The sequence below is a fragment of the Callithrix jacchus genome, chromosome 1 (assembly GCF_049354715.1).
Source record: "Callithrix jacchus isolate 240 chromosome 1, calJac240_pri, whole genome shotgun sequence".
NCBI classification, from domain to species: domain Eukaryota; kingdom Metazoa; phylum Chordata; class Mammalia; order Primates; family Cebidae; genus Callithrix; species Callithrix jacchus.
In genome coordinates this window covers 136,485,754-136,493,958 of record NC_133502.1, presented here as the reverse complement: position 1 = coordinate 136,493,958, position 8,205 = coordinate 136,485,754, and positions in this window count along the sequence as shown.

Here is an 8,205-nt window from a genome sequence, read left to right as displayed (position 1 = left end):
TTTAATGCTATCCCCAACAAACTACCAATGACCTTCTTCACAGAACTGGAAAAAAACACTTTAAACTTCATATGGAACCAAGAAAGATCCAGCATAGCCAAGACAATCTTAAGCAAAAATAGCAAAGCTGATGGTATCATGCTACTAGACTTCCAGCTATACTACAAGGCAACAGTAATCAAAAGAGCATAGTACTGGTATCAAAACAAAGACATAGACAGAGCAGAGGCCTCTGGAGCAACACCACACATCTACAAGCATCTGATCTTTAACAGACCTCACAAAAACAAGCAATGGGGAAAGGATCCCCTGTTTAATAAATGGTGTTGGGAAAATTGACTAGCAGTGTGCAAAAAGCAGAAACTGGACCCCTTCCTGACACCTTACACTAAAATTAACTCCAGGTGGATTAAGGACTTAAACATAAGACGTAACACCATAAAAACCCTAGAAGAAAACCTAGGCAAACCATTCAGGACGTAGGCATAGGCAAGGACTTCATAACTAAAACACCAAAAGCAAACACAACAAAAGCCACATTCCACAAATGGGATCTATTTAAACTTCAGAACTTCTGTACAGCAAAAGAAACAATCATTAGAGCAAACCAGCAACCCACAGAATGGGAAAAAAATTTTGCAACCTAGCCATCTGACAAAGGGCTAATATCCAGAATCTACAAAGAACTGAAACACGGCTGGGCGCGGTGGCTCAAGCCTGTAATCCCAGCACTTTGGGAGGCTGAGACGGCTGGATCACAAGGTCAAGAGATCGAGACCATCCTGGTCAATATGGTGAAACCCTGTCTCTACTAAAAATACAAAAAATTAGCTGGGCATGGTGGGGCATGCTTGTAATCCCAGCTACTCAGGAGGCTGAGGCAGGAGAATTACCTGAACCCAGGAGGCAGAGGTTGCAGTGAGCCGAGATCGTGCCATTGCACTCCACCCTGGGTAACAAGAGCGAAACTCCATCTCAAAAAAAAAAAAAGAAAATCAAAAATCAAAAAACAAAAAACTGAAACAGATTTACAAGAAAAAAACAAAAAAATCCATCCAAAAGTAGGCAAAGGATATGAACAGACACTTTTCAAAAGAAGACATATATGAAGCGAACAAACATATGAAAAAATGCTCATCATCACTGGTCGTTAGAGAAATGAAAATCAAAACCACATTTAAATACCATCTCATGCCAGTTAGAATGGTGATCATTAAAAAATCTGGAGACAACAGATGCTGGAGAGGATGTGAAGTGGGATCACTTTTACATTGTGTGTAGAAGTGTAAATTAGTTTAACCATTGTGGAAGACACTGTGGCAATTCCTCAAGGATCTAGAAATAGAAATTCCATTTGACCCAGCAATCCCATTACTGGGTATATACCCAAAGGATTGTAAATCGTTCTATTATAAAGACACATGTACAAGCATGTTCATCTTGGCACTGTTTGCAATAGCAAAGACCTGGAACCAACTTAAATGCTCATCAATGATAGACTGGACAGGGAAAATGTGGCACATATACATCATGGAATACTATGCAGCCATAAAAAATGATGAGTTTGTGTCCTTTGTAGGGACATGGATGAACCTGGAAACCATCATTCTCAGCAAACTGGCACAAGAACAGAAAATCAAACACTGCACGTTCTCACTCATAAGTGGGTGTTGAACCATGAGAACACTTGGACACAAAGAGGGGAGCATCACTCACTGGGGTCTGTTGGAGGGGCTATGGGAGGGATAATGGTAGGAATGGTCAGGGAGGGATAACATGGGGAGAAATGTCAGGTATAGGTGATGGAGGGATGGTGGCAACAAACTACCTTGCCGTGAATGTACCTATGCAACAATCTTGCATGATCTGCATATGTACCCCAGAATCTAAAGTACAGTAAATATTTTTTTTAAAAAGACACCTAGGTGAGCAAATATGCCACCAAATGACAGGGTAAGCATTGATTGTCTCACTCAAAACATATGATGGGAGGAAGTACAAGCAGAATTCTAAGGACCACCTCTTTGTTTTATTTTTTCTTCTCGAGAAGAAGGTATTACTCCAATCATGTCAACTTATTTCTAATTCTTCTTCTCCAAAAGTTAACCCCAAGGAAGGGCAGAGGATCAATTAGCTAAGATGCTGTATCTAACTACTTTGCACTGAATATGTCTTTCTTTTTCTCTCTCTGTCTCTTTCTCTCTCACTTGCTTCTCTTTCCCACACTCACTAATGCAATCTATTCCACCAGCATAAAAATAAAATTATATTTCCCATTCTTTTCTGGTATAAATGGTACTTAAGTCTTACCTTTTATCTGGCCTTGGTAGTATTTGTTCTTCTCATTGGTAAGGCAAGTCCTCATGTCAAAAACTAATCATCATGGCAGAAGAAAAATGCTGATAAAAAAGTCTCATATTTTAAAACATTATCCCACTGCTTAGGGAGCAAATATCTTGTAATACATATTATAACTGCTTATGGTATGTTATCATGTGGAAACATTATAGTTAAACACCACTTAGCAAGTCCAACATGTTCATTCTCTAATGAATTAGCTGGGACCCTAAGAGATGTTAGAGTGATTTGCCCAGTACTGCTCCATTGATTCTGAATTGCCTCTTCTCCTCTCCATTGCACCCAGTTTTCCACGAAATGTTTCCTGATATCTGTCTGTTGAGCCAATTCAAGGCAAAATAATGAAATCAATAAAACAAATATGACGGACTGGTCTTTCTACTTCATACACCCTCTGTTCCTCCCTTTGCATTTCCGTTTATGTCAGCTATTTGGTACCCTCAAATTTCAACACATACCTCCCTTCCAAACTGTTTCCAAACTTTACACTACACTTCATAAAATCTTATGATGCAATATACTACTTCAAACTAGTTTTCATAAACCTCTTGCATTCCAGAAATTCAAAAGAAACATCCTGACCTGGCTCGGATTTAAAGTCAGTGCCAAAAAATTTACTGAAGCACTATGATTTTTTTTAAGTAAAAAAGGAATTTATTGACTCATGTACCTGAAAAATTAAATATAGACTCAGGCTTGGCTAGATCCAGGGAATAAAGGAGTATCATCAAGACTTGGTCTCTCTTAGTCTCTTCCACTGTTTTCCTTTGCCTGTTTCATCTTCAGGCAGGCTCTTCCTGTACAAGGGCAATGTGGCCACCAGCAGTGTTCACACCTTGCCAACTTAACAGCTCTTCCCAAGGGCTCCAGCAGAAGTCCCAGCATTGACTCTCACTGGAATCTATTAAGTGATATGCCCATCGCTGAACTGGTCACTCAGTGGAGCCGGGGAATAGAGTCTATTGATTGGCCAGACCTGGTGCACATGCCTGCCTCTGACGTTGAAAGGTAGGTGAGTGTCACATCTTTTGGTCTAAGAGTTGAGGAGGGGCAGTTCTCTAAAGGCATGTCAGGAGCTGCTACCAGCTGGACACAGAATGCTGGGAAGAAAAGAGCCCACAGAGATCCACTCAGGTTCATGCCCATCCATCTCAGTGAAGTGAGATCCCCACATTGGCAGCAGCTTCATCACTATCACCATATGGGAGCTTGTTAGAAAGGCGAATTCATAGGTCCAAACCTACAGGCAATTCTGATGCATGCTAAAGTTAGAAAAACAGTAATGGAAACCAGTGGATTTGGCTGCTGACTTCCATCAGCATCAAGCCGTACATCTACAACCATCTGATCTTCAACAAACCTCACAAAAACAAGCAATGGGGAAAGGATTTCCTGTTTAATAAATGGTGTTGGGAAAACTGGCTAGCAATGTGCAGAAAGCAGAAACTGGACCCCTTCCTGACACCTTACACTAAAATTAACTCCAGATGGATTAAAGGCTTAAACATAAGACCTAACATCATAAAAACCCTAGAAGAAAACCTAGGCAAAACTATTCAGGACTTGGCATAGACAAGGACTTCATGACTAAAACACCAAAAGCATTGGCAACAAAAGCCAAAATAGACAAATTGGATCTAATTAAACTCCAGAGCTTCTGCACAGAAAAAGAAACAATCATTAGCGTCAACCAGCAACACACAGAATGGGAAAAAATTTTTGCAGTGTACCCATCTGACAAAGTACGTATAACCCTAATTTACAAAGAACTAAAAACAGATTTAGAAGAAAAAACAAACAAACCCATTCAAAAGTGAGCAAAGAATATGAACAGACACTTTTCAAAAGAAGACATATATGCGACCAACAAACATATGAAAAAATGCTCATCATCACTGGTCATCAGAGAAATGCAAATCAAAACTACATTGAGACACCATCTCATGCCAGTTAAAATGGTGATAATTTTAAAATCTGGAGACAACAGATGCTAGAGAGTATATGAAGAAATAGGAACAGTTTTACACTGTTGGTGGAAGTATAAATTCGTTCAACCATTGTGGAAGACAGTGTGGCCATTCCTCAAGGACCTAGAAATAGAAATTCCATTTGACCCAGCAATCCCATTACTGGGTATATATCCAAAGGATTATAAATTGTTCTATTATAAAGCCACATGCACATGTATGTTCATTGCAGCACTGTTTACAATAGCAAAGACTTGGATCCAACCCAAATGCCCATCAATAATAGACTGGACAGGGAAAATGTGACACATATACACCATGGAATACTATGCAGCCATAAAAAATGATGAGCTTGTGTCCTTCTTAGGGATATGGGTGAACCTGGAAACCATCATTCTCAGCAAACTGACACAAAACGGAGAATCAAACACCGTATGTTCTCACTGATAGGCAGGTGTTGAACACTGAGAACACATGGACACAAGGAGGGGAGCATCACACACTGAGGTCTGTTGCAGGGGACTAGCAGAGGGACAGTGGGGAGTAGTGAGTTAGGGAGGGATAACATGGGGAGAAATGCCAGATATAGGTGATGGGTATGGAGACAGCAAACCACATTGCCATGTATGTACCTATGCAACAATCCTGCATGTTCTTTACATGTACCCCAGAACCTAAAGTACAATACAATATATACATTAAAAAAAAACAAAGCACTAATGACTGGACCTGGTCCCCCCTCCTTTTCCTGATAAAATTGGTTCAGAGAGTGGCGCCCACTCTCAGCACTACGATTTTTGAGCTGCTGTCATACCTCAGAGATATTTTGAGTTCAGTTCCAGACCATCACACTGAAGTGAGCCACATGAACTTTTTGATTTCCCATTGTATACAAGTTATGTACATAACATGCTATAGTCTATTAAGTGTACTCTCACATTAAGTCTAAAAATAATTTATGTACCTTGATTCAAAATACTTTATTGCTAAGAAATAAAAAGCTAAGTATCATCTAAATCTTCAGTGAGTCATGTTTTTGCTGGTGGAGGATCTTGTCTGGAGGTTGATGCCCGCTGACTGGTCAGAGTGGCGGTTTCTGAAGATTCTGGTATTTGTGGAAAAATCTTAAGTAATAAAACAATGAAGTTTGTGCCATTGATTGACTCTTTCATGAAAGATTTCTCTATCATATGTGATGCTGTTTGGTGCCATTTTTATCCACTGTTGAACTTCTTTCAGAGCTGGAGTTGATATTCTGCTGCTTCATCATCTAGGTTTATGTAATATTTAAAATTTCTTTGTTGTAATTTCAACAGTGTTCACAGCATCTTCACCAGGTGTATACCACTTCCTTTTTTCATCTGTAACAAGCAACTCTTAATATAAGTTTTATTATGAGATTGCAGCAATTCAGTTAGATCTTCAGACTTTACTTTTAATTCTAGTTCTCTTGCTATTTCCACCTTATTTGCAGTTACTTTCTCCACTGAAGTCATGAATCTCTCAAAGTTAGCCATTAACGTTGGAATAAACTTCTTCCAAACCCTTAATAATGTTGATATTTTGACCTCCTCTCATGAATCATGAATGTTCTTCATGGCATCTGGAATGGTGAACCTTACCCAGAAGGTTTCCAATTTACTTTGTCAAATCCATCGGAGGAGTCACTATCTATGGCAGCTATAGCCTCACAAAAAGTATTCTTACAAATCATAATTACTCCTTGATCTATGAGCTACATAATGGATATTGTGTTAGTAGGCATAAAAACAACATTAATGTCCATGTACGTTGTCATTACGGCTCTTGGCTGACCAAGTGTATTGTCAATGGGCAGTAATATTTTGAAAGGAATCTTTTTTTCTGAATAGTAGATCTGAACAGTGGGCTTAAAATATTCAGTAAACCATGCTGTAAGCAGATGTGATGTCATACTGGCTTTGTTTCTTCATTTAGAGAGCACAGGCACAGTAGCTTTAGCATAATTCTTAAGGGCCCTAGGATTTTCAGAATTGTCAATAAGCATTGGCTTCAACTTAAAGTCATCAGCTGCATAAGCCCCTAGCAAGAGACCTTGTCTTTTGAAGCTATGAAATCAGGCATTGACTTCTCTTCTCTAGTTATGAAAATTCTAGACAGCATCTTTTAATAGAAGGCTGTGCCTGCTTTATCTACATTGAAAGATTATTGTTTAGTGTAGCCACTTCCATAAATTCTCTTAGCGAGGTCTTCTGGATTACTTGCTGCAGCCTCTGCATCACCATTTGCTGCTTCACCTTATATTTCTATGTTATAGAGCCAGCTTCTTTCCTTAAACTGATGAACCAACCTCTGCTAAGTTGAAACTTTTCTTTTTCAGTCTTACCTCCCTCAGTCTTCATAGAATTGAAGAGCATTAGGGACTTGTTCTGGATTAGGCTTCGGTTTAAGGGAATGTTGTGGTTGGTTTGGTCTTCTATACAGACTACTGAAACTTTCTCTATACCAGCAATGGCTGTTTCATGTTTTTATCATTTGTATGCTCACTGGAGTAGCATTTTTAATTTCTTTCAAGAACATTTTTTTTCTTGCATTCACAAATCGGATAACTATTTGCTGCAAGAAGCTTAGCCTTCAGCCTGTCTAGGCTTTCAACATGCCTTCCTTACTAAGCTTAATTATTATTAGCTTTTAAATTAAAATGAGAGATGTGCAAATTTTCTTTTCACTCAAACACCTAGAGGCTATATTAATGTTATTATTTGACCTAATTTCAGTATTGTTGTATTTTAGGGAATAAGGAGGTCCAAGGAGACGGAGAGAGATGGGGGAACAGCTAGCCAGTGGAACAGTCAGAACACACATAAAATTTATTAGGTTCACTATCTTATGTGAGTGCAGTTTGTGATACCACCAAATAATTACAATAGTAATATCAAAGATCACTTATTTCAGATCAACATAACAGGTATATTAATAAAGAAGAGATTGAATTTTGTGAGAATTACCAAAATATGACACAAGAAGTGAGCACATAATGTTGGAAAAATGGCCACAACAGACCTGCTTGACACAGGTTTGCCATAAAGCACCAATTTGAAAAATGCAGTACCTGCAAAATACAATAAACTGAAGCACAGTAAAACAAGATATGCCTGTTTTTCAGGTCACACATATACCGTAGTCATATTTGTAACATTTTTAATGTATTGGAATTGCAGATTCATCATAGGCAATTCTAATACAATAGAAAGTTTCATTAGATATTTAATCATAATATTAACTAAATGGATACTGTCTCTGACTAAAATAACATGATTGTTGAAATATGAAAACATTCATTTAGAAATTAAAAATCTGCTTTTGAGATAATAGGGTACTTTAACTTGTTATAAATAATTTTTAAAATTAATATAATACCTATAAATAAGAAACTTAGTAAATCTAAATTTACAATAATTAGAGTTATGAACAAAGCGGCCATATCCTCTTAAACATTTACAGGCTTGGAAATAATTATTTTGTTAAGGACTGCATGTTAATTAGATAATTGCGGTATGTTCAATATGATGCCTTATAAACATATGTTTTAGTTTTTTTTTCTTTTCCCACTTTGTCACATTAATATGAGAGTAACCAGAGTTCGTCACATAGAAAGCCAAATTTAATAAGCCAAAGTCAAATTAGACTAAATCAATGAAATCTATTTCTAATTTTAAAAACTTATATGTGCTGCTGTGTATTTTTAAGTACTACTCTAAAATAGTTGTTCATTGCTTTTTTACCTATTGCTCTTCTTTTTTCCATCTCTGAAAATCAGGGCCAGTCACTGTGATTTTATGATTGCTCTTCTAAAGTGGCATGGGATAAAAGCACTTGATCTACATTTTCCTTTAGGCTT